Source organism: Engystomops pustulosus, chromosome 9, assembly GCF_040894005.1.
Source record: "Engystomops pustulosus chromosome 9, aEngPut4.maternal, whole genome shotgun sequence".
Classification (NCBI taxonomy): domain Eukaryota; kingdom Metazoa; phylum Chordata; class Amphibia; order Anura; family Leptodactylidae; genus Engystomops; species Engystomops pustulosus.
Genome location: NC_092419.1, coordinates 67,066,283 through 67,085,667, shown reverse-complemented (window position 1 = coordinate 67,085,667; position 19,385 = coordinate 67,066,283). Strand labels below are relative to the sequence as shown.

General features: G+C 45.8%; 72 pseudogenes; all 72 read left to right on the top strand.

Annotated features, from left to right (window-relative positions):
* Nucleotides 1–63: 63 nt before the first annotated feature.
* LOC140099634 (5S ribosomal RNA) lies at nucleotides 64–182 on the top strand (annotated as a pseudogene).
* Nucleotides 183–252: 70 nt separating this feature from the next.
* Nucleotides 253–371, top strand: LOC140091704 (5S ribosomal RNA; annotated as a pseudogene).
* Nucleotides 372–441: 70 nt separating this feature from the next.
* On the top strand, nucleotides 442–560 carry LOC140090102 (5S ribosomal RNA; annotated as a pseudogene).
* Nucleotides 561–630: 70 nt separating this feature from the next.
* On the top strand, nucleotides 631–749 carry LOC140084243 (5S ribosomal RNA; annotated as a pseudogene).
* Nucleotides 750–819: 70 nt separating this feature from the next.
* LOC140091703 (5S ribosomal RNA) lies at nucleotides 820–938 on the top strand (annotated as a pseudogene).
* A 70-nt stretch (nucleotides 939–1,008) lies between these two features.
* On the top strand, nucleotides 1,009–1,127 carry LOC140090100 (5S ribosomal RNA; annotated as a pseudogene).
* A 70-nt stretch (nucleotides 1,128–1,197) lies between these two features.
* LOC140084242 (5S ribosomal RNA) lies at nucleotides 1,198–1,316 on the top strand (annotated as a pseudogene).
* Nucleotides 1,317–1,386: 70 nt separating this feature from the next.
* On the top strand, nucleotides 1,387–1,505 carry LOC140099633 (5S ribosomal RNA; annotated as a pseudogene).
* Nucleotides 1,506–1,575: 70 nt separating this feature from the next.
* Nucleotides 1,576–1,694, top strand: LOC140099632 (5S ribosomal RNA; annotated as a pseudogene).
* A 70-nt stretch (nucleotides 1,695–1,764) lies between these two features.
* Nucleotides 1,765–1,883, top strand: LOC140086892 (5S ribosomal RNA; annotated as a pseudogene).
* A 70-nt stretch (nucleotides 1,884–1,953) lies between these two features.
* On the top strand, nucleotides 1,954–2,072 carry LOC140099630 (5S ribosomal RNA; annotated as a pseudogene).
* A 70-nt stretch (nucleotides 2,073–2,142) lies between these two features.
* Nucleotides 2,143–2,261, top strand: LOC140091702 (5S ribosomal RNA; annotated as a pseudogene).
* Nucleotides 2,262–2,331: 70 nt separating this feature from the next.
* LOC140090099 (5S ribosomal RNA) lies at nucleotides 2,332–2,450 on the top strand (annotated as a pseudogene).
* Nucleotides 2,451–2,520: 70 nt separating this feature from the next.
* LOC140099629 (5S ribosomal RNA) lies at nucleotides 2,521–2,639 on the top strand (annotated as a pseudogene).
* Nucleotides 2,640–2,709: 70 nt separating this feature from the next.
* LOC140099628 (5S ribosomal RNA) lies at nucleotides 2,710–2,828 on the top strand (annotated as a pseudogene).
* Nucleotides 2,829–2,898: 70 nt separating this feature from the next.
* On the top strand, nucleotides 2,899–3,017 carry LOC140086891 (5S ribosomal RNA; annotated as a pseudogene).
* A 70-nt stretch (nucleotides 3,018–3,087) lies between these two features.
* On the top strand, nucleotides 3,088–3,206 carry LOC140084241 (5S ribosomal RNA; annotated as a pseudogene).
* A 70-nt stretch (nucleotides 3,207–3,276) lies between these two features.
* On the top strand, nucleotides 3,277–3,395 carry LOC140090098 (5S ribosomal RNA; annotated as a pseudogene).
* Nucleotides 3,396–3,465: 70 nt separating this feature from the next.
* LOC140100698 (5S ribosomal RNA) lies at nucleotides 3,466–3,584 on the top strand (annotated as a pseudogene).
* Nucleotides 3,585–3,654: 70 nt separating this feature from the next.
* Nucleotides 3,655–3,773, top strand: LOC140099627 (5S ribosomal RNA; annotated as a pseudogene).
* A 70-nt stretch (nucleotides 3,774–3,843) lies between these two features.
* On the top strand, nucleotides 3,844–3,962 carry LOC140096339 (5S ribosomal RNA; annotated as a pseudogene).
* Nucleotides 3,963–4,032: 70 nt separating this feature from the next.
* Nucleotides 4,033–4,151, top strand: LOC140090097 (5S ribosomal RNA; annotated as a pseudogene).
* Nucleotides 4,152–4,221: 70 nt separating this feature from the next.
* LOC140099625 (5S ribosomal RNA) lies at nucleotides 4,222–4,340 on the top strand (annotated as a pseudogene).
* Nucleotides 4,341–4,410: 70 nt separating this feature from the next.
* On the top strand, nucleotides 4,411–4,529 carry LOC140099624 (5S ribosomal RNA; annotated as a pseudogene).
* Nucleotides 4,530–4,599: 70 nt separating this feature from the next.
* Nucleotides 4,600–4,718, top strand: LOC140099623 (5S ribosomal RNA; annotated as a pseudogene).
* A 70-nt stretch (nucleotides 4,719–4,788) lies between these two features.
* LOC140099622 (5S ribosomal RNA) lies at nucleotides 4,789–4,907 on the top strand (annotated as a pseudogene).
* Nucleotides 4,908–4,977: 70 nt separating this feature from the next.
* LOC140099621 (5S ribosomal RNA) lies at nucleotides 4,978–5,096 on the top strand (annotated as a pseudogene).
* Nucleotides 5,097–5,166: 70 nt separating this feature from the next.
* Nucleotides 5,167–5,285, top strand: LOC140096338 (5S ribosomal RNA; annotated as a pseudogene).
* A 70-nt stretch (nucleotides 5,286–5,355) lies between these two features.
* On the top strand, nucleotides 5,356–5,474 carry LOC140090096 (5S ribosomal RNA; annotated as a pseudogene).
* Nucleotides 5,475–5,544: 70 nt separating this feature from the next.
* On the top strand, nucleotides 5,545–5,663 carry LOC140099618 (5S ribosomal RNA; annotated as a pseudogene).
* Nucleotides 5,664–5,733: 70 nt separating this feature from the next.
* On the top strand, nucleotides 5,734–5,852 carry LOC140082828 (5S ribosomal RNA; annotated as a pseudogene).
* Nucleotides 5,853–5,922: 70 nt separating this feature from the next.
* On the top strand, nucleotides 5,923–6,041 carry LOC140099617 (5S ribosomal RNA; annotated as a pseudogene).
* A 70-nt stretch (nucleotides 6,042–6,111) lies between these two features.
* LOC140099616 (5S ribosomal RNA) lies at nucleotides 6,112–6,230 on the top strand (annotated as a pseudogene).
* A 70-nt stretch (nucleotides 6,231–6,300) lies between these two features.
* Nucleotides 6,301–6,419, top strand: LOC140097483 (5S ribosomal RNA; annotated as a pseudogene).
* A 70-nt stretch (nucleotides 6,420–6,489) lies between these two features.
* Nucleotides 6,490–6,608, top strand: LOC140084818 (5S ribosomal RNA; annotated as a pseudogene).
* A 70-nt stretch (nucleotides 6,609–6,678) lies between these two features.
* LOC140090095 (5S ribosomal RNA) lies at nucleotides 6,679–6,797 on the top strand (annotated as a pseudogene).
* A 70-nt stretch (nucleotides 6,798–6,867) lies between these two features.
* Nucleotides 6,868–6,986, top strand: LOC140085860 (5S ribosomal RNA; annotated as a pseudogene).
* Nucleotides 6,987–7,056: 70 nt separating this feature from the next.
* Nucleotides 7,057–7,175, top strand: LOC140089003 (5S ribosomal RNA; annotated as a pseudogene).
* A 70-nt stretch (nucleotides 7,176–7,245) lies between these two features.
* LOC140097310 (5S ribosomal RNA) lies at nucleotides 7,246–7,364 on the top strand (annotated as a pseudogene).
* A 259-nt stretch (nucleotides 7,365–7,623) lies between these two features.
* LOC140099615 (5S ribosomal RNA) lies at nucleotides 7,624–7,742 on the top strand (annotated as a pseudogene).
* Nucleotides 7,743–7,812: 70 nt separating this feature from the next.
* LOC140082161 (5S ribosomal RNA) lies at nucleotides 7,813–7,931 on the top strand (annotated as a pseudogene).
* A 70-nt stretch (nucleotides 7,932–8,001) lies between these two features.
* LOC140094678 (5S ribosomal RNA) lies at nucleotides 8,002–8,120 on the top strand (annotated as a pseudogene).
* Nucleotides 8,121–8,379: 259 nt separating this feature from the next.
* On the top strand, nucleotides 8,380–8,498 carry LOC140091406 (5S ribosomal RNA; annotated as a pseudogene).
* Nucleotides 8,499–8,568: 70 nt separating this feature from the next.
* Nucleotides 8,569–8,687, top strand: LOC140086890 (5S ribosomal RNA; annotated as a pseudogene).
* A 70-nt stretch (nucleotides 8,688–8,757) lies between these two features.
* Nucleotides 8,758–8,876, top strand: LOC140099614 (5S ribosomal RNA; annotated as a pseudogene).
* A 70-nt stretch (nucleotides 8,877–8,946) lies between these two features.
* LOC140087408 (5S ribosomal RNA) lies at nucleotides 8,947–9,065 on the top strand (annotated as a pseudogene).
* Nucleotides 9,066–9,135: 70 nt separating this feature from the next.
* LOC140095694 (5S ribosomal RNA) lies at nucleotides 9,136–9,254 on the top strand (annotated as a pseudogene).
* A 70-nt stretch (nucleotides 9,255–9,324) lies between these two features.
* LOC140089002 (5S ribosomal RNA) lies at nucleotides 9,325–9,443 on the top strand (annotated as a pseudogene).
* Nucleotides 9,444–9,513: 70 nt separating this feature from the next.
* Nucleotides 9,514–9,632, top strand: LOC140099612 (5S ribosomal RNA; annotated as a pseudogene).
* Nucleotides 9,633–9,702: 70 nt separating this feature from the next.
* LOC140095216 (5S ribosomal RNA) lies at nucleotides 9,703–9,821 on the top strand (annotated as a pseudogene).
* A 70-nt stretch (nucleotides 9,822–9,891) lies between these two features.
* On the top strand, nucleotides 9,892–10,010 carry LOC140084240 (5S ribosomal RNA; annotated as a pseudogene).
* A 70-nt stretch (nucleotides 10,011–10,080) lies between these two features.
* Nucleotides 10,081–10,199, top strand: LOC140097675 (5S ribosomal RNA; annotated as a pseudogene).
* A 70-nt stretch (nucleotides 10,200–10,269) lies between these two features.
* LOC140099611 (5S ribosomal RNA) lies at nucleotides 10,270–10,388 on the top strand (annotated as a pseudogene).
* Nucleotides 10,389–10,458: 70 nt separating this feature from the next.
* On the top strand, nucleotides 10,459–10,577 carry LOC140099610 (5S ribosomal RNA; annotated as a pseudogene).
* Nucleotides 10,578–10,647: 70 nt separating this feature from the next.
* On the top strand, nucleotides 10,648–10,766 carry LOC140099608 (5S ribosomal RNA; annotated as a pseudogene).
* Nucleotides 10,767–10,836: 70 nt separating this feature from the next.
* LOC140086889 (5S ribosomal RNA) lies at nucleotides 10,837–10,955 on the top strand (annotated as a pseudogene).
* A 70-nt stretch (nucleotides 10,956–11,025) lies between these two features.
* Nucleotides 11,026–11,144, top strand: LOC140084817 (5S ribosomal RNA; annotated as a pseudogene).
* A 70-nt stretch (nucleotides 11,145–11,214) lies between these two features.
* On the top strand, nucleotides 11,215–11,333 carry LOC140090094 (5S ribosomal RNA; annotated as a pseudogene).
* A 70-nt stretch (nucleotides 11,334–11,403) lies between these two features.
* Nucleotides 11,404–11,522, top strand: LOC140085858 (5S ribosomal RNA; annotated as a pseudogene).
* Nucleotides 11,523–11,781: 259 nt separating this feature from the next.
* On the top strand, nucleotides 11,782–11,900 carry LOC140093941 (5S ribosomal RNA; annotated as a pseudogene).
* A 70-nt stretch (nucleotides 11,901–11,970) lies between these two features.
* Nucleotides 11,971–12,089, top strand: LOC140084816 (5S ribosomal RNA; annotated as a pseudogene).
* Nucleotides 12,090–12,159: 70 nt separating this feature from the next.
* LOC140090092 (5S ribosomal RNA) lies at nucleotides 12,160–12,278 on the top strand (annotated as a pseudogene).
* Nucleotides 12,279–12,348: 70 nt separating this feature from the next.
* On the top strand, nucleotides 12,349–12,467 carry LOC140085857 (5S ribosomal RNA; annotated as a pseudogene).
* Nucleotides 12,468–12,537: 70 nt separating this feature from the next.
* Nucleotides 12,538–12,656, top strand: LOC140089001 (5S ribosomal RNA; annotated as a pseudogene).
* Nucleotides 12,657–13,104: 448 nt separating this feature from the next.
* On the top strand, nucleotides 13,105–13,223 carry LOC140099607 (5S ribosomal RNA; annotated as a pseudogene).
* A 70-nt stretch (nucleotides 13,224–13,293) lies between these two features.
* LOC140082160 (5S ribosomal RNA) lies at nucleotides 13,294–13,412 on the top strand (annotated as a pseudogene).
* Nucleotides 13,413–13,482: 70 nt separating this feature from the next.
* On the top strand, nucleotides 13,483–13,601 carry LOC140094677 (5S ribosomal RNA; annotated as a pseudogene).
* A 448-nt stretch (nucleotides 13,602–14,049) lies between these two features.
* On the top strand, nucleotides 14,050–14,168 carry LOC140086888 (5S ribosomal RNA; annotated as a pseudogene).
* A 70-nt stretch (nucleotides 14,169–14,238) lies between these two features.
* On the top strand, nucleotides 14,239–14,357 carry LOC140099606 (5S ribosomal RNA; annotated as a pseudogene).
* Nucleotides 14,358–14,427: 70 nt separating this feature from the next.
* LOC140087407 (5S ribosomal RNA) lies at nucleotides 14,428–14,546 on the top strand (annotated as a pseudogene).
* A 70-nt stretch (nucleotides 14,547–14,616) lies between these two features.
* Nucleotides 14,617–14,735, top strand: LOC140095692 (5S ribosomal RNA; annotated as a pseudogene).
* Nucleotides 14,736–14,805: 70 nt separating this feature from the next.
* On the top strand, nucleotides 14,806–14,924 carry LOC140089000 (5S ribosomal RNA; annotated as a pseudogene).
* The last annotated feature ends 4,461 nt before the right edge of the window (nucleotides 14,925–19,385 follow it).

The window sequence follows — 19,385 nt, the reverse complement described above, 5'->3', positions numbered from 1 at the left end:
ACCTGAAAATTGTGTTAGTTTCTCTATGAGATAGTAAAAGAAGGTTCAAATTGAACAGCTGCTGTCAACGGCCATTCTAAGCTGAATGTGCCTGCTCTCGTCAGATCGCAGCAGCAATGCAGCTTAAGGCTTGGCAAGTACCAGCATGGGAGACTGGCTGGGAATCCCAAGTTCCGTTGACCTTTTTGAACTTGAAAATTGTGTTAGTTTCTCTATGAGATAGTAAAAGAAGGTTCAAACTGAACAGCTGCTGTCAATGGCCATTCTAAGCTGAATGTGCCTGCTCTCGTCAGATTGCAGCAGCAATGCAGCTTAAGGCTTGGCAAGTACCAGCATGGGAGACTGGCTGGGAATCCCAAGTTCCGTTGACCTTTTTGAACCTGAAAATTGTGTTAGTTTCTCTATGAGATAGTAAAAGAAGGTTCAAATTGAACAGCTGCTGTCAACAGCCATTCTAAGCTGAATGTGCCTGCTCTCGTCAGATCGCAGCAGCAATGCAGCTTAAGGCTTGGCAAGTACCAGCATGGGAGACTGGCTGGGAATCCCAAGTTCCGTTGACCTTTTTGAACCTGAAAATTGTGTTAGTTTCTCTATGAGATAGTAAAAGAAGGTTCAAACTGAACAGCTGCTGTCAACGGCCATTCTAAGCTGAATGTGCCTGCTCTCGTCAGATCGCAGCATCAATGCAGCTTAAGGCTTGGCAAGTACCAGCATGGGAGACTGGCTGGGAATCCCAAGTTCCGTTGACCTTTTTGAACCTGAAAATTGTGTTAGTTTCTCTATGAGATAGTAAAAGAAGGTTCAAACTGAACAGCTGCTGTCAATGGCCATTCTAAGCTGAATGTGCCTGCTCTCGTCAGATTGCAGCAGCAATGCAGCTTAAGGCTTGGCAAGTACCAGCATGGGAGACTGGCTGGGAATCCCAAGTTCCGTTGACCTTTTTGAACCTGAAAATTGTGTTAGTTTCTCTATGAGATAGTAAAAGAAGGTTCAAATTGAACAGCTGCTGTCAACAGCCATTCTAAGCTGAATGTGCCTGCTCTCGTCAGATCGCAGCAGCAATGCAGCTTAAGGCTTGGCAAGTACCAGCATGGGAGACTGGCTGGGAATCCCAAGTTCCGTTGACCTTTTTGAACCTGAAAATTGTGTTAGTTTCTCTATGAGATAGTAAAAGAAGGTTCAAACTGAACAGCTGCTGTCAACGGCCATTCTAAGCTGAATGTGCCTGCTCTCGTCAGATCGCAGCATCAATGCAGCTTAAGGCTTGGCAAGTACCAGCATGGGAGACTGGCTGGGAATCCCAAGTTCCGTTGACCTTTTTGAACCTGAAAATTGTGTTAGTTTCTCTATGAGATAGTAAAAGAAGGTTCAAATTGAACAGCTGCTGTCAACGGCCATTCTAAGCTGAATGTGCCTGCTCTCGTCAGATCGCAGCAGCAATGCAGCTTAAGGCTTGGCAAGTACCAGCATGGGAGACTGGCTGGGAATCCCAAGTTCCGTTGACCTTTTTGAACCTGAAAATTGTGTTAGTTTCTCTATGAGATAGTAAAAGAAGGTTCAAACTGAACAGCTGCTGTCAACGGCCATTCTAAGCTGAATGTGCCTGCTCTCGTCAGATCGCAGCAGCAATGCAGCTTAAGGCTTGGCAAGTACCAGCATGGGAGACTGGCTGGGAATCCCAAGTTCCGTTGACCTTTTTGAACCTGAAAATTGTGTTAGTTTCTCAATGAGATAGTAAAAGAAGGTTCAAATTGAACAGCTGCTGTCAACGGCCATTCTAAGCTGAATGTGCCTGCTCTCGTCAGATTGCAGCAGCAATGCAGCTTAAGGCTTGGCAAGTACCAGCATGGGAGACTGGCTGGGAATCCCAAGTTCCGTTGACCTTTTTGAACCTGAAAATTGTGTTAGTTTCTCTATGAGATAGTAAAAGAAGGTTCAAATTGAACAGCTGCTGTCAACGGCCATTCTAAGCTGAATGTGCCTGCTCTCGTCAGATCGCAGCAGCAATGCAGCTTAAGGCTTGGCAAGTACCAGCATGGGAGACTGGCTGGGAATCCCAAGTTCCGTTGACCTTTTTGAACTTGAAAATTGTGTTAGTTTCTCTATGAGATAGTAAAAGAAGGTTCAAACTGAACAGCTGCTGTCAATGGCCATTCTAAGCTGAATGTGCCTGCTCTCGTCAGATTGCAGCAGCAATGCAGCTTAAGGCTTGGCAAGTACCAGCATGGGAGACTGGCTGGGAATCCCAAGTTCCGTTGACCTTTTTGAACCTGAAAATTGTGTTAGTTTCTCTATGAGATAGTAAAAGAAGGTTCAAATTGAACAGCTGCTGTCAACAGCCATTCTAAGCTGAATGTGCCTGCTCTCGTCAGATCGCAGCAGCAATGCAGCTTAAGGCTTGGCAAGTACCAGCATGGGAGACTGGCTGGGAATCCCAAGTTCCGTTGACCTTTTTGAACCTGAAAATTGTGTTAGTTTCTCTATGAGATAGTAAAAGAAGGTTCAAATTGAACAGCTGCTGTCAACGGCCATTCTAAGCTGAATGTGCCTGCTCTCGTCAGATCGCAGCAGCAATGCAGCTTAAGGCTTGGCAAGTACCAGCATGGGAGACTGGCTGGGAATCCCAAGTTCCGTTGACCTTTTTGAACCTGAAAATTGTTAGTTTCTCTGTCAAAGATGGTAAAAGAAGGTTCAAATTGAACAGCTGCTGTCAACGGCCATTCTAAGCTGAATGTGCCTGCTCTCGTCAGATCGCAGCAGCAATGCAGCTTAAGGCTTGGCAAGTACCAGCATGGGAGACTGGCTGGGAATCCCAAGTTCCGTTGACCTTTTTGAACCTGAAAATTGTGTTAGTTTCTCTATGAGATAGTAAAAGAAGGTTCAAACTGAACAGCTGCTGTCAACGGCCATTCTAAGCTGAATGTGCCTGCTCTCGTCAGATTGCAGCAGCAATGCAGCTTAAGGCTTGGCAAGTACCAGCATGGGAGACTGGCTGGGAATCCCAAGTTCCGTTGACCTTTTTGAACCTGAAAATTGTGTTAGTTTCTCTATGAGATAGTAAAAGAAGGTTCAAACTGAACAGCTGCTGTCAACGGCCATTCTAAGCTGAATGTGCCTGCTCTCGTCAGATCGCAGCATCAATGCAGCTTAAGGCTTGGCAAGTACCAGCATGGGAGACTGGCTGGGAATCCCAAGTTCCGTTGACCTTTTTGAACCTGAAAATTGTGTTAGTTTCTCTATGAGATAGTAAAAGAAGGTTCAAATTGACCAGCTGCTGTCAACAGCCATTCTAAGCTGAATGTGCCTGCTCTCGTCAGATCGCAGCAGCAATGCAGCTTAAGGCTTGGCAAGTACCAGCATGGGAGACTGGCTGGGAATCCCAAGTTCCGTTGACCTTTTTGAACCTGAAAATTGTGTTAGTTTCTCTATGAGATAGTAAAAGAAGGTTCAAATTGAACAGCTGCTGTCAACGGCCATTCTAAGCTGAATGTGCCTGCTCTCATCAGATCGCAGCAGCAATGCAGCTTAAGGCTTGGCAAGTACCAGCATGGGAGACTGGCTGGGAATCCCAAGTTCCGTTGACCTTTTTGAACCTGAAAATTGTGTTAGTTTCTCTATGAGATAGTAAAAGAAGGTTCAAATTGAACAGCTGCTGTCAACGGCCATTCTAAGCTGAATGTGCCTGCTCTCGTCAGATCGCAGCAGCAATGCAGCTTAAGGCTTGGCAAGTACCAGCATGGGAGACTGGCTGGGAATCCCAAGTTCCGTTGACCTTTTTGAACCTGAAAATTGTGTTAGTTTCTCTATGAGATAGTAAAAGAAGGTTCAAACTGAACAGCTGCTGTCAACGGCCATTCTAAGCTGAATGTGCCTGCTCTTGTCAGATTGCAGCAGCAATGCAGCTTAAGGCTTGGCAAGTACCAGCATGGGAGACTGGCTGGGAATCCCAAGTTCCGTTGACCTTTTTGAACCTGAAAATTGTGTTAGTTTCTCTATGAGATAGTAAAAGAAGGTTCAAATTGAACAGCTGCTGTCAACAGCCATTCTAAGCTGAATGTGCCTGCTCTCGTCAGATCGCAGCAGCAATGCAGCTTAAGGCTTGGCAAGTACCAGCATGGGAGACTGGCTGGGAATCCCAAGTTCCGTTGACCTTTTTGAACCTGAAAATTGTGTTAGTTTCTCTATGAGATAGTAAAAGAAGGTTCAAATTGAACAGCTGCTGTCAACGGCCATTCTAAGCTGAATGTGCCTGCTCTCGTCAGATCGCAGCAGCAATGCAGCTTAAGGCTTGGCAAGTACCAGCATGGGAGACTGGCTGGGAATCCCAAGTTCCGTTGACCTTTTTGAACCTGAAAATTGTTAGTTTCTCTGTCAAAGATGGTAAAAGAAGGTTCAAATTGAACAGCTGCTGTCAACGGCCATTCTAAGCTGAATGTGCCTGCTCTCGTCAGATCGCAGCAGCAATGCAGCTTAAGGCTTGGCAAGTACCAGCATGGGAGACTGGCTGGGAATCCCAAGTTCCGTTGACCTTTTTGAACCTGAAAATTGTGTTAGTTTCTCTATGAGATAGTAAAAGAAGGTTCAAACTGAACAGCTGCTGTCAACGGCCATTCTAAGCTGAATGTGCCTGCTCTCGTCAGATCGCAGCAGCAATGCAGCTTAAGGCTTGGCAAGTACCAGCATGGGAGACTGGCTGGGAATCCCAAGTTCCGTTGACCTTTTTGAACCTGAAAATTGTGTTAGTTTCTCTATGAGATAGTAAAAGAAGGTTCAAATTGAACAGCTGCTGTCAACGGCCATTCTAAGCTGAATGTGCCTGCTCTCGTCAGATCGCAGCAGCAATGCAGCTTAAGGCTTGGCAAGTACCAGCATGGGAGACTGGCTGGGAATCCCAAGTTCCGTTGACCTTTTTGAACCTGAAAATTGTGTTAGTTTCTCTATGAGATAGTAAAAGAAGGTTCAAATTGAACAGCTGCTGTCAACGGCCATTCTAAGCTGAATGTGCCTGCTCTCGTCAGATCGCAGCAGCAATGCAGCTTAAGGCTTGGCAAGTACCAGCATGGGAGACTGGCTGGGAATCCCAAGTTCCGTTGACCTTTTTGAACCTGAAAATTGTGTTAGTTTCTCTATGAGATAGTAAAAGAAGGTTCAAACTGAACAGCTGCTGTCAACGGCCATTCTAAGCTGAATGTGCCTGCTCTTGTCAGATTGCAGCAGCAATGCAGCTTAAGGCTTGGCAAGTACCAGCATGGGAGACTGGCTGGGAATCCCAAGTTCCGTTGACCTTTTTGAACCTGAAAATTGTGTTAGTTTCTCTATGAGATAGTAAAAGAAGGTTCAAATTGAACAGCTGCTGTCAACAGCCATTCTAAGCTGAATGTGCCTGCTCTCGTCAGATCGCAGCAGCAATGCAGCTTAAGGCTTGGCAAGTACCAGCATGGGAGACTGGCTGGGAATCCCAAGTTCCGTTGACCTTTTTGAACCTGAAAATTGTGTTAGTTTCTCTATGAGATAGTAAAAGAAGGTTCAAATTGAACAGCTGCTGTCAACGGCCATTCTAAGCTGAATGTGCCTGCTCTCGTCAGATCGCAGCAGCAATGCAGCTTAAGGCTTGGCAAGTACCAGCATGGGAGACTGGCTGGGAATCCCAAGTTCCGTTGACCTTTTTGAACCTGAAAATTGTTAGTTTCTCTGTCAAAGATGGTAAAAGAAGGTTCAAATTGAACAGCTGCTGTCAATGGCCATTCTAAGCTGAATGTGCCTGCTCTCGTCAGATCGCAGCAGCAATGCAGCTTAAGGCTTGGCAAGTACCAGCATGGGAGACTGGCTGGGAATCCCAAGTTCCGTTGACCTTTTTGAACCTGAAAATTGTGTTAGTTTCTCTATGAGATAGTAAAAGAAGGTTCAAATTGAACAGCTGCTGTCAACGGCCATTCTAAGCTGAATGTGCCTGCTCTCGTCAGATCGCAGCAGCAATGCAGCTTAAGGCTTGGCAAGTACCAGCATGGGAGACTGGCTGGGAATCCCAAGTTCCGTTGACCTTTTTGAACCTGAAAATTGTGTTAGTTTCTCTATGAGATAGTAAAAGAAGGTTCAAATTGAACAGCTGCTGTCAACGGCCATTCTAAGCTGAATGTGCCTGCTCTCGTCAGATCGCAGCAGCAATGCAGCTTAAGGCTTGGCAAGTACCAGCATGGGAGACTGGCTGGGAATCCCAAGTTCCGTTGACCTTTTTGAACCTGAAAATTGTGTTAGTTTCTCTATGAGATAGTAAAAGAAGGTTCAAACTGAACAGATGCTGTCATTGGCCATTCTAAGCTGAATGTGCCTGCTCTCGTCAGATTGCAGCAGCAATGCAGCTTAAGGCTTGGCAAGTACCAGCATGGGAGACTGGCTGGGAATCCCAAGTTCCGTTGACCTTTTTGAACCTGAAAATTGTGTTAGTTTCTCTATGAGATAGTAAAAGAAGGTTCAAACTGAACAGCTGCTGTCAACGGCCATTCTAAGCTGAATGTGCCTGCTCTCGTCTGATCGCAGCATCAATGCAGCTTAAGGCTTGGCAAGTACCAGCATGGGAGACTGGCTGGGAATCCCAAGTTCCGTTGACCTTTTTGAACCTGAAAATTGTGTTAGTTTCTCTATGAGATAGTAAAAGAAGGTTCAAATTGAACAGCTGCTGTCAACAGCCATTCTAAGCTGAATGTGCCTGCTCTCGTCAGATCGCAGCAGCAATGCAGCTTAAGGCTTGGCAAGTACCAGCATGGGAGACTGGCTGGGAATCCCAAGTTCCGTTGACCTTTTTGAACCTGAAAATTGTTAGTTTCTCTGTCAAAGATGGTAAAAGAAGGTTCAAATTGAACAGCTGCTGTCAACGGCCAAATTAAGCTGAATGTGCCTGCTCTCGTCAGATCGCAGCAGCAATGCAGCTTAAGGCTTGGCAAGTACCAGCATGGGAGACTGGCTGGGAATCCCAAGTTCCGTTGACCTTTTTGAACCTGAAAATTGTGTTAGTTTCTCTATGAGATAGTAAAAGAAGGTTCAAATTGAACAGCTGCTGTCAACGGCCATTCTAAGCTGAATGTGCCTGCTCTTGTCAGATCGCAGCAGCAATGCAGCTTAAGGCTTGGCAAGTACCAGCATGGGAGACTGGCTGGGAATCCCAAGTTCCGTTGACCTTTTTGAACCTGAAAATTGTAAGTTTCTCTGTCAAAGATGGTAAAAGAAGGTTCAAATTGAACAGCTGCTGTCAACGGCCATTCTAAGCTGAATGTGCCTGCTCTCGTCAGATCGCAGCAGCAATGCAGCTTAAGGCTTGGCAAGTACCAGCATGGGAGACTGGCTAGGAATCCCAATTTCCGTTGACCTTTTTGAACCTGAAAATTGTGTTAGTTTCTCTATGAGATAGTAAAAGAAGGTTCAAACTGAAGAGCTGCTGTCAACGGCCATTCTAAGCTGAATGTGCCTGCTCTTGTCAGATTGCAGCAGCAATGCAGCTTAAGGCTTGGCAAGTACCAGCATGGGAGCCTGGCTGGGAATCCAAAGTTCCGTTGACCTTTTTGAACCTGAAAATTGTGTTAGTTTCTCTATGAGATAGTAAAAGAAGGTTCAAATTGAACAGCTGCTGTCAACGGCCATTCTAAGCTGAATGTGCCTGCTCTCGTCAGATCGCAGCAGCAATGCAGCTTAAGGCTTGGCAAGTACCAGCATGGGAGACTGGCTGGGAATCCCAAGTTCCGTTGACCTTTTTGAACCTGAAAATTGTTAGTTTCTCTGTCAAAGATGGTAAAAGAAGGTTCAAATTGAACAGCTGTTGTCAACGGCCATTCTAAGCTGAATGTGCCTGCTCTCGTCAGATCGCAGCAGCAATGCAGCTTAAGGCTTGGCAAGTACCAGCTTGGGAGACTAGCTGGGAATCCCAAGTTCCGTTGACCTTTTTGAACCTGAAAATTGTGTTAGTTTCTCTATGAGATAGTAAAAGAAGGTTCAAACTGAACAGCTGCTGTCAACGGCCATTCTAAGCTGAATGTGCCTGCTATCGTCAGATCGCAGCAGCAATGCAGCTTAAGGCTTGGCAAGTACCAGCATGGGAGACTGGCTGGGAATCCCAAGTTCCGTTGACCTTTTTGAACCTGAAAATTGTGTTAGTTTCTCTATGAGATAGTAAAAGAAGGTTCAAATTGAACAGCTGCTGTCAACGGCCATTCTAAGCTGAATGTGCCTGCTCTCGTCAGATCGCAGCAGCAATGCAGCTTAAGGCTTGGCAAGTACCAGCATGGGAGACTGGCTGGGAATCCCAAGTTCCGTTGACATTTTTGAACCTGAAAATTGTAAGTTTCTCTGTCAAAGATGGTAAAAGAAGGTTCAAATTGAACAGCTGCTGTCAACGGCCATTCTAAGCTGAATGTGCCTGCTCTCGTCAGATCGCAGCAGCAATGCAGCTTAAGGCTTGGCAAGTACCAGCATGGGAGACTGGCTGGGAATCCAAAGTTCCGTTGACCTTTTTGAACCTGAAAATTGTGTTAGTTTCTCTATGAGATAGTAAAAGAAGGTTCAAACTGAACAGCTGCTGTCAACGGCCATTCTAAGCTGAATGTGCCTGCTCTCGTCAGATTGCAGCAGCAATGCAGCTTAAGGCTTGGCAAGTACCAGCATGGGAGACTGGCTGGGAATCCCAAGTTCCGTTGACCTTTTTGAACCTGAAAATTGTGTTAGTTTCTCTATGAGATAGTAAAAGAAGGTTCAAATTGAACAGCTGCTGTCAACGGCCATTCTAAGCTGAATGTGCCTGCTCTCGTCAGATCGCAGCAGCAATGCAGCTTAAGGCTTGGCAAGTACCAGCATGGGAGACTGGCTGGGAATCCCAAGTTCCGTTGACCTTTTTGAACCTGAAAATTGTTAGTTTCTCTGTCAAAGATGGTAAAAGAAGGTTCAAATTGAACAGCTGCTGTCAACGGCCATTCTAAGCTGAATGTGCCTGCTCTCGTCAGATCGCAGCAGCAATGCAGCTTAAGGCTTGGCAAGTACCAGCATGGGAGACTGGCTTGGAATCCCAAGTTCTGTTGACCTTTTTGAACCTGAAAATTGTGTTAGTTTCTCTATGAGATAGTAAAAGAAGGTTCAAACTGAACAGCTGCTGTCAACGGCCATTCTAAGCTGAATGTGCCTGCTATCGTCAGATCGCAGCAGCAATGCAGCTTAAGGCTTGGCAAGTACCAGCATGGGAGACTGGCTGGGAATCCCAAGTTCTGTTGACCTTTTTGAACCTGAAAATTGTGTTAGTTTCTCTATGAGATAGTAAAAGAAGGTTCAAATTGAACAGCTGCTGTCAACGGCCATTCTAAGCTGAATGTGCCTGCTCTTGTCAGATCGCAGCAGCAATGCAGCTTAAGGCTTGGCAAGTACCAGCATGGGAGACTGGCTGGGAATCCCAAGTTCCGTTGACCTTTTTGAACCTGAAAATTGTAAGTTTCTCTGTCAAAGATGGTAAAAGAAGGTTCAAATTGAACAGCTGCTGTCAACGGCCATTCTAAGCTGAATGTGCCTGCTCTCGTCAGATCGCAGCAGCAATGCAGCTTAAGGCTTGGCAAGTACCAGCATGGGAGACTGGCTGGGAATCCCAAGTTCCGTTGACCTTTTTGAACCTGAAAATTGTGTTAGTTTCTCTATGAGATAGTAAAAGAAGGTTCAAATTGAACAGCTGCTGTCAACAGCAATTCTAAGCTGAATGTGCCTGCTCTCGTCAGATCGCAGCAGCAATGCAGCTTAAGGCTTGGCAAGTACCAGCATGGGAGACTGGCTGGGAATCCCAAGTTCCGTTGACCTTTTTGAACCTGAAAATTGTGTTCGTTTCTCTATGAGATAGTAAAAGAAGGTTCAAACTGAACAGCTGCTGTCAACGGCCATTCTAAGCTGAATGTGCCTGCTCTCGTCAGATCGCAGCATCAATGCAGCTTAAGGCTTGGCAAGTACCAGCATGGGAGACTGGCTGGGAATCCCAAGTTCCGTTGACCCTTTTGAACCTGAAAATTGTGTTAGTTTCTCTATGAGATAGTAAAAGAAGGTTCAAATTGAACAGCTGCTGTCAACAGCCATTCTAAGCTGAATGTGCCTGCTCTCGTCAGATCACAGCAGCAATGCAGCTTAAGGCTTGGCAAGTACCAGCATGGGAGACTGGCTGGGAATCCCAAGTTCCGTTGACCTTTTTGAACCTGAAAATTGTGTTAGTTTCTCTATGAGATAGTAAAAGAAGGTTCAAATTGAACAGCTGCTGTCAACGGCCATTCTAAGCTGAATGTGCCTGCTCTCGTCAGATCGCAGCAGCAATGCAGCTTAAGGCTTGGCAAGTACCAGCATGGGAGACTGGCTGGGAATCCCAAGTTCCGTTGACCTTTTTGAACCTGAAAATTGTTAGTTTCTCTGTCAAAGATGGTAAAAGAAGGTTCAAATTGAACAGCTGCTGTCAACGGCCATTCTAAGCTGAATGTGCCTGCTCTCGTCAGATCGCAGCAGCAATGCAGCTTAAGGCTTGGCAAGTACCAGCATGGGAGACTGGCTGGGAATCCCAAGTTCCGTTGACCTTTTTGAACCTGAAAATTGTGTTAGTTTCTCTATGAGATAGTAAAAGAAGGTTCAAATTGAACAGCTGCTGTCAACGGCCATTCTAAGCTGAATGTGCCTGCTCTCGTCAGATCGCAGCAGCAATGCAGCTTAAGGCTTGGCAAGTACCAGCATGGGAGACTGGCTGGGAATCCCAAGTTCCGTTGACCTTTTTGAACCTGAAAATTGTGTTAGTTTCTCTATGAGATAGTAAAAGAAGGTTCAAATTGAACAGCTGCTGTCAACGGCCATTCTAAGCTGAATGTGCCTGCTCTCGTCAGATTGCAGCAGCAATGCAGCTTAAGGCTTGGCAAGTACCAGCATGGGAGACTGGCTGGGAATCCCAAGTTCCGTTGACCTTTTTGAACCTGAAAATTGTGTTAGTTTCTCTATGAGATAGTAAAAGAAGGTTCAAACTGAACAGCTGCTGTCAACGGCCATTCTAAGCTGAATGTGCCTGCTCTCGTCTGATCGCAGCATCAATGCAGCTTAAGGCTTGGCAAGTACCAGCATGGGAGACTGGCTGGGAATCCCAAGTTCCGTTGACCTTTTTGAACCTGAAAATTGTGTTAGTTTCTCTATGAGATAGTAAAAGAAGGTTCAAATTGAACAGCTGCTGTCAACAGCCATTCTAAGCTGAATGTGCCTGCTCTCGTCAGATCGCAGCAGCAATGCAGCTTAAGGCTTGGCAAGTACCAGCATGGGAGACTGGCTGGGAATCCCAAGTTCCGTTGACCTTTTTGAACCTGAAAATTGTTAGTTTCTCTGTCAAAGATGGTAAAAGAAGGTTCAAATTGAACAGCTGCTGTCAACGGCCAAATTAAGCTGAATGTGCCTGCTCTCGTCAGATCGCAGCAGCAATGCAGCTTAAGGCTTGGCAAGTACCAGCATGGGAGACTGGCTGGGAATCCCAAGTTCCGTTGACCTTTTTGAACCTGAAAATTGTGTTAGTTTCTCTATGAGATAGTAAAAGAAGGTTCAAATTGAACAGCTGCTGTCAACGGCCATTCTAAGCTGAATGTGCCTGCTCTCGTCAGATCGCAGCAGCAATGCAGCTTAAGGCTTGGCAAGTACCAGCATGGGAGACTGGCTGGGAATCCCAAGTTCCATTGACCTTTTTGAACCTGAAAATTGTGTTAGTTTCTCTATGAGATAGTAAAAGAAGGTTCAAATTGAACAGCTGCTGTCAACGGCCATTCTAAGCTGAATGTGCCTGCTCTCGTCAGATTGCAGCAGCAATGCAGCTTAAGGCTTGTCAAGTACCAGCATGGGAGACTGGCTGGGAATCCCAAGTTCCGTTGACCTTTTTGAACCTGAAAATTGTGTTAGTTTCTCTATGAGATAGTAAAAGAAGGTTCAAACTGAACAGCTGCTGTCAACGGCCATTCTAAGCTGAATGTGCCTGCTCTCGTCTGATCGCAGCATCAATGCAGCTTAAGGCTTGGCAAGTACCAGCATGGGAGACTGGCTGGGAATCCCAAGTTCCGTTGACCTTTTTGAACCTGAAAATTGTGTTAGTTTCTCTATGAGATAGTAAAAGAAGGTTCAAATTGAACAGCTGCTGTCAACAGCCATTCTAAGCTGAATGTGCCTGCTCTCGTCAGATCGCAGCAGCAATGCAGCTTAAGGCTTGGCAAGTACCAGCATGGGAGACTGGCTGGGAATCCCAAGTTCCGTTGACCTTTTTGAACCTGAAAATTGTTAGTTTCTCTGTCAAAGATGGTAAAAGAAGGTTCAAATTGAACAGCTGCTGTCAACGGCCAAATTAAGCTGAATGTGCCTGCTCTCGTCAGATCGCAGCAGCAATGCAGCTTAAGGCTTGGCAAGTACCAGCATGGGAGACTGGCTGGGAATCCCAAGTTCCGTTGACCTTTTTGAACCTGAAAATTGTGTTAGTTTCTCTATGAGATAGTAAAAGAAGGTTCAAATTGAACAGCTGCTGTCAACGGCCATTCTAAGCTGAATGTGCCTGCTCTTGTCAGATCGCAGCAGCAATGCAGCTTAAGGCTTGGCAAGTACCAGCATGGGAGACTGGCTGGGAATCCCAAGTTCCGTTGACCTTTTTGAACCTGAAAATTGTAAGTTTCTCTGTCAAAGATGGTAAAAGAAGGTTCAAATTGAACAGCTGCTGTCAACGGCCATTCTAAGCTGAATGTGCCTGCTCTCGTCAGATCGCAGCAGCAATGCAGCTTAAGGCTTGGCAAGTACCAGCATGGGAGACTGGCTAGGAATCCCAATTTCCGTTGACCTTTTTGAACCTGAAAATTGTGTTAGTTTCTCTATGAGATAGTAAAAGAAGGTTCAAACTGAAGAGCTGCTGTCAACGGCCATTCTAAGCTGAATGTGCCTGCTCTTGTCAGATTGCAGCAGCAATGCAGCTTAAGGCTTGGCAAGTACCAGCATGGGAGCCTGGCTGGGAATCCAAAGTTCCGTTGACCTTTTTGAACCTGAAAATTGTGTTAGTTTCTCTATGAGATAGTAAAAGAAGGTTCAAATTGAACAGCTGCTGTCAACGGCCATTCTAAGCTGAATGTGCCTGCTCTCGTCAGATCGCAGCAGCAATGCAGCTTAAGGCTTGGCAAGTACCAGCATGGGAGACTGGCTGGGAATCCCAAGTTCCGTTGACCTTTTTGAACCTGAAAATTGTTAGTTTCTCTGTCAAAGATGGTAAAAGAAGGTTCAAATTGAACAGCTGTTGTCAACGGCCATTCTAAGCTGAATGTGCCTGCTCTCGTCAGATCGCAGCAGCAATGCAGCTTAAGGCTTGGCAAGTACCAGCTTGGGAGACTAGCTGGGAATCCCAAGTTCCGTTGACCTTTTTGAACCTGAAAATTGTGTTAGTTTCTCTATGAGATAGTAAAAGAAGGTTCAAACTGAACAGCTGCTGTCAACGGCCATTCTAAGCTGAATGTGCCTGCTATCGTCAGATCGCAGCAGCAATGCAGCTTAAGGCTTGGCAAGTACCAGCATGGGAGACTGGCTGGGAATCCCAAGTTCCGTTGACCTTTTTGAACCTGAAAATTGTGTTAGTTTCTCTATGAGATAGTAAAAGAAGGTTCAAATTGAACAGCTGCTGTCAACGGCCATTCTAAGCTGAATGTGCCTGCTCTCGTCAGATCGCAGCAGCAATGCAGCTTAAGGCTTGGCAAGTACCAGCATGGGAGACTGGCTGGGAATCCCAAGTTCCGTTGACATTTTTGAACCTGAAAATTGTAAGTTTCTCTGTCAAAGATGGTAAAAGAAGGTTCAAATTGAACAGCTGCTGTCAACGGCCATTCTAAGCTGAATGTGCCTGCTCTCGTCAGATCGCAGCAGCAATGCAGCTTAAGGCTTGGCAAGTACCAGCATGGGAGACTGGCTGGGAATCCAAAGTTCCGTTGACCTTTTTGAACCTGAAAATTGTGTTAGTTTCTCTATGAGATAGTAAAAGAAGGTTCAAACTGAACAGCTGCTGTCAACGGCCATTCTAAGCTGAATGTGCCTGCTCTCGTCAGATTGCAGCAGCAATGCAGCTTAAGGCTTGGCAAGTACCAGCATGGGAGACTGGCTGGGAATCCCAAGTTCCGTTGACCTTTTTGAACCTGAAAATTGTGTTAGTTTCTCTATGAGATAGTAAAAGAAGGTTCAAATTGAACAGCTGCTGTCAACGGCCATTCTAAGCTGAATGTGCCTGCTCTCGTCAGATCGCAGCAGCAATGCAGCTTAAGGCTTGGCAAGTACCAGCATGGGAGACTGGCTGGGAATCCCAAGTTCCGTTGACCTTTTTGAACCTGAAAATTGTTAGTTTCTCTGTCAAAGATGGTAAAAGAAGGTTCAAATTGAACAGCTGCTGTCAACGGCCATTCTAAGCTGAATGTGCCTGCTCTCGTCAGATCGCAGCAGCAATGCAGCTTAAGGCTTGGCAAGTACCAGCATGGGAGACTGGCTTGGAATCCCAAGTTCTGTTGACCTTTTTGAACCTGAAAATTGTGTTAGTTTCTCTATGAGATAGTAAAAGAAGGTTCAAACTGAACAGCTGCTGTCAACGGCCATTCTAAGCTGAATGTGCCTGCTATCGTCAGATCGCAGCAGCAATGCAGCTTAAGGCTTGGCAAGTACCAGCATGGGAGACTGGCTGGGAATCCCAAGTTCTGTTGACCTTTTTGAACCTGAAAATTGTGTTAGTTTCTCTATGAGATAGTAAAAGAAGGTTCAAATTGAACAGCTGCTGTCAACGGCCATTCTAAGCTGAATGTGCCTGCTCTTGTCAGATCGCAGCAGCAATGCAGCTTAAGGCTTGGCAAGTACCAGCATGGGAGACTGGCTGGGAATCCCAAGTTCCGTTGACCTTTTTGAACCTGAAAATTGTAAGTTTCTCTGTCAAAGATGGTAAAAGAAGGTTCAAATTGAACAGCTGCTGTCAACGGCCATTCTAAGCTGAATGTGCCTGCTCTCGTCAGATCGCAGCAGCAATGCAGCTTAAGGCTTGGCAAGTACCAGCATGGGAGACTGGCTGGGAATCCCAAGTTCCGTTGACCTTTTTGAACCTGAAAATTGTGTTAGTTTCTCTATGAGATAGTAAAAGAAGGTTCAAATTGAACAGCTGCTGTCAACAGCAATTCTAAGCTGAATGTGCCTGCTCTCGTCAGATCGCAGCAGCAATGCAGCTTAAGGCTTGGCAAGTACCAGCATGGGAGACTGGCTGGGAATCCCAAGTTCCGTTGACCTTTTTGAACCTGAAAATTGTGTTCGTTTCTCTATGAGATAGTAAAAGAAGGTTCAAACTGAACAGCTGCTGTCAACGGCCATTCTAAGCTGAATGTGCCTGCTCTCGTCAGATCGCAGCATCAATGCAGCTTAAGGCTTGGCAAGTACCAGCATGGGAGACTGGCTGGGAATCCCAAGTTCCGTTGACCCTTTTGAACCTGAAAATTGTGTTAGTTTCTCTATGAGATAGTAAAAGAAGGTTCAAATTGAACAGCTGCTGTCAACAGCCATTCTAAGCTGAATGTGCCTGCTCTCGTCAGATCGCAGCAGCAATGCAGCTTAAGGCTTGGCAAGTACCAGCATGGGAGACTGGCTGGGAATCCCAAGTTCCGTTGACCTTTTTGAACCTGAAAATTGTGTTAGTTTCTCTATGAGATAGTAAAAGAAGGTTCAAATTGAACAGCTGCTGTCAACGGCCATTCTAAGCTGAATGTGCCTGCTCTCGTCAGATCGCAGCAGCAATGCAGCTTAAGGCTTGGCAAGTACCAGCATGGGAGACTGGCTGGGAATCCCAAGTTCCGTTGACCTTTTTGAACCTGAAAATTGTTAGTTTCTCTGTCAAAGATGGTAAAAGAAGGTTCAAATTGAACAGCTGCTGTCAACGGCCATTCTAAGCTGAATGTGCCTGCTCTCGTCAGATCGCAGCATCAATGCTGCTTAAGGCTTGGCAAGTACCAGCATGGGAGACTGGCTGGGAATCCCAAGTTCCGTTGACCTTTTTGAACCTGAAAATTGTGTTAGTTTCTCTATGAGATAGTAAAAGAAGGTTCAAATTGAACAGCTGCTGTCAACGGCCATTCTAAGCTGAATGTGCCTGCTCTCGTCAGATCGCAGCAGCAATGCAGCTTAAGGCTTGACAAGTACCAGCATGGGAGACTGGCTGGGAATCCCAAGTTCTGTTGACCTTTTTGAACCTGAAAATTGTAAGTTTCTCTGTCAAAGATGGTAAAAGAAGGTTCAAATTGAACAGCTGCTGTCAACGGCCATTCTAAGCTGAATGTGCCTGCTCTCGTCAGATCGCAGCAGCAATGCAGCTTAAGGCTTGGCAAGTACCAGCATGGGAGACTGGCTGGGAATCCCAAGTTCTGTTGACCTTTTTGAACCTGAAAATTGTGTTAGTTTCTCTATGAGATAGTAAAAGAAGGTTCAAACTGAACAGCTGCTGTCAACGGCCATTCTAAGCTGAATGTGCCTGCTCTCGTCAGATTGCAGCAGCAATGCAGCTTAAGGCTTGGCAAGTACCAGCATGGGAGACTGGCTGGGAATCCCAAGTTCCGTTGACCTTTTTGAACCTGAAAATTGTGTTAGTTTCTCTATGAGATAGTAAAAGAAGGTTCAAATTGAACAGCTGCTGTCAACGGCCATTCTAAGCTAAATGTGCCTTCTCTCGTCAGATCGCAGCAGCAATGCAGCTTAAGGCTTGGCAAGTACCAGCATGGGAGACTGGCTGGGAATCCCAAGTTCCGTTGACCTTTTTGAACCTGAAAATTGTTAGTTTCTCTGTCAAAGATGGTAAAAGAAGGTTCAAATTGAACAGCTGCTGTCAACGGCCATTCTAAGCTGAATGTGCCTGCTCTCGTCAGATCGCAGCAGCAATGCAGCTTAAGGCTTGGCAAGTACCAGCATGGGAGACTGGCTGGGAATCCCAAGTTCCGTTGACCTTTTTGAACCTGAAAATTGTGTTAGTTTCTCTATGAGATAGTAAAAGAAGGTTCAAACTGAACAGCTGCTGTCAACGGCCATTCTAAGCTGAATGTGCCTGCTATCGTCAGATCGCAGCAGCAATGCAGCTTAAGGCTTGGCAAGTACCAGCATGGGAGACTGGCTGGGAATCCCAAGTTCCGTTGACCTTTTTGAACCTGAAAATTGTGTTAGTTTCTCTATGAGATAGTAAAAGAAGGTTCAAACTGAACAGCTGCTGTCAACGGCCATTCTAAGCTGAATGTGCCTGCTCTCGTCAGATCGCAGCAGCAATGCAGCTTAAGGCTTGGCAAGTACCAGCATGGGAGACTGGCTGGGAATCCCAAGTTCCGTTGACCTTTTTGAACCTGAAAATTGTGTTAGTTTCTCTATGAGATAGTAAAAGAAGGTTCAAACTGAACAGCTGCTGTCAACGGCCATTCTAAGCTGAATGTGCCTGCTCTCGTCAGATTGCAGCAGCAATGCAGCTTAAGGCTTGGCAAGTACCAGCATGGGAGACTGGCTGGGAATCCCAAGTTCCGTTGACCTTTTTGAACCTGAAAATTGTGTTCGTTTCTCTATGAGATAGTAAAAGAAGGTTCAAACTGAACAGCTGCTGTCAACGGCCATTCTAAGCTGAATGTGCCTGCTCTCGTCAGATCGCAGCATCAATGCAGCTTAAGGCTTGGCAAGTACCAGCATGGGAGACTGGCTGGGAATCCCAAGTTCCGTTGACCTTTTTGAACCTGAAAATTGTGTTAGTTTCTCTATGAGATAGTAAAAGAAGGTTCAAATTGAACAGCTGCTGTCAACAGCAATTCTAAGCTGAATGTGCCTGCTCTCGTCAGATCGCAGCAGCAATGCAGCTTAAGGCTTGGCAAGTACCAGCATGGGAGACTGGCTGGGAATCCCAAGTTCCGTTGACCTTTTTGAACCTGAAAATTGTGTTAGTTTCTCTATGAGATAGTAAAAGAAGGTTCAAATTGAACAGCTGCTGTCAACGGCCATTCTAAGCTGAATGTGCCTGCTCTCGTCAGATCGCAGCAGCAATGCAGCTTAAGGCTTGGCAAGTACCAGCATGGGAGACTGGCTGGGAATCCCAAGTTCCGTTGACCTTTTTGAACCTGAAAATTGTTAGTTTCTCTGTCAAAGATGGTAAAAGAAGGTTCAAATTGAACAGCTGCTGTCAATGGCCATTCTAAGCTGAATGTGCCTGCTCTCGTCAGATCGCAGCAGCAATGCAGCTTAAGGCTTGGCAAGTACCAGCATGGGAGACTGGCTGGGAATCCCAAGTTCCGTTGACCTTTTTGAACATGAAAATTGTGTTAGTTTCTCTATGAGATAGTAAAAGAAGGTTCAAATTGAACAGCTGCTGTCAACGGCCATTCTAAGCTGAATGTGCCTGCTCTCGTCAGATCGCAGCAGCAATGCAGCTTAAGGCTTGGCAAGTACCAGCATGGGAGACTGGCTGGGAATCCCAAGTTCCGTTGACCTTTTTGAACCTGAAAATTGTGTTAGTTTCTCTATGAGATAGTAAAAGAAGGTTCAAATTGAACAGCTGCTGTCAACGGCCATTCTAAGCTGAATGTGCCTGCTCTCGTCAGATCGCAGCAGCAATGCAGCTTAAGGCTTGGCAAGTACCAGCATGGGAGACTGGCTGGGAATCCCAAGTTCCGTTGACCTTTTTGAACTTGAAAATTGTGTTAGTTTCTCTATGAGATAGTAAAAGAAGGTTCAAACTGAACAGCTGCTGTCAACGGCCATTCTAAGCTGAATGTGCCTGCTCTCGTCAGATTGCAGCAGCAATGCAGCTTAAGGCTTGGCAAGTACCAGCATGGGAGACTGGCTGGGAATCCCAAGTTCCGTTGACCTTTTTGAACCTGAAAATTGTGTTAGTTTCTCTATGAGATAGTAAAAGAAGGTTCAAATTGAACAGCTGCTGTCAACAGCCATTCTAAGCTGAATGTGCCTGCTCTCGTCAGATCGCAGCAGCAATGCAGCTTAAGGCTTGGCAAGTACCAGCATGGGAGACTGGCTGGGAATCCCAAGTTCCGTTGACCTTTTTGAACCTGAAAATTGTGTTAGTTTCTCTATGAGATAGTAAAAGAAGGTTCAAATTGAACAGCTGCTGTCAACGGCCATTCTAAGCTGAATGTGCCTGCTCTCGTCAGATCGCAGCAGCAATGCAGCTTAAGGCTTGGCAAGTACCAGCATGGGAGACTGGCTGGGAATCCCAAGTTCCGTTGACCTTTTTGAACCTGAAAATTGTTAGTTTCTCTGTCAAAGATGGTAAAAGAAGGTTCAAATTGAACAGCTGCTGTCAACGGCCATTCTAAGCTGAATGTGCCTGCTCTCGTCAGATC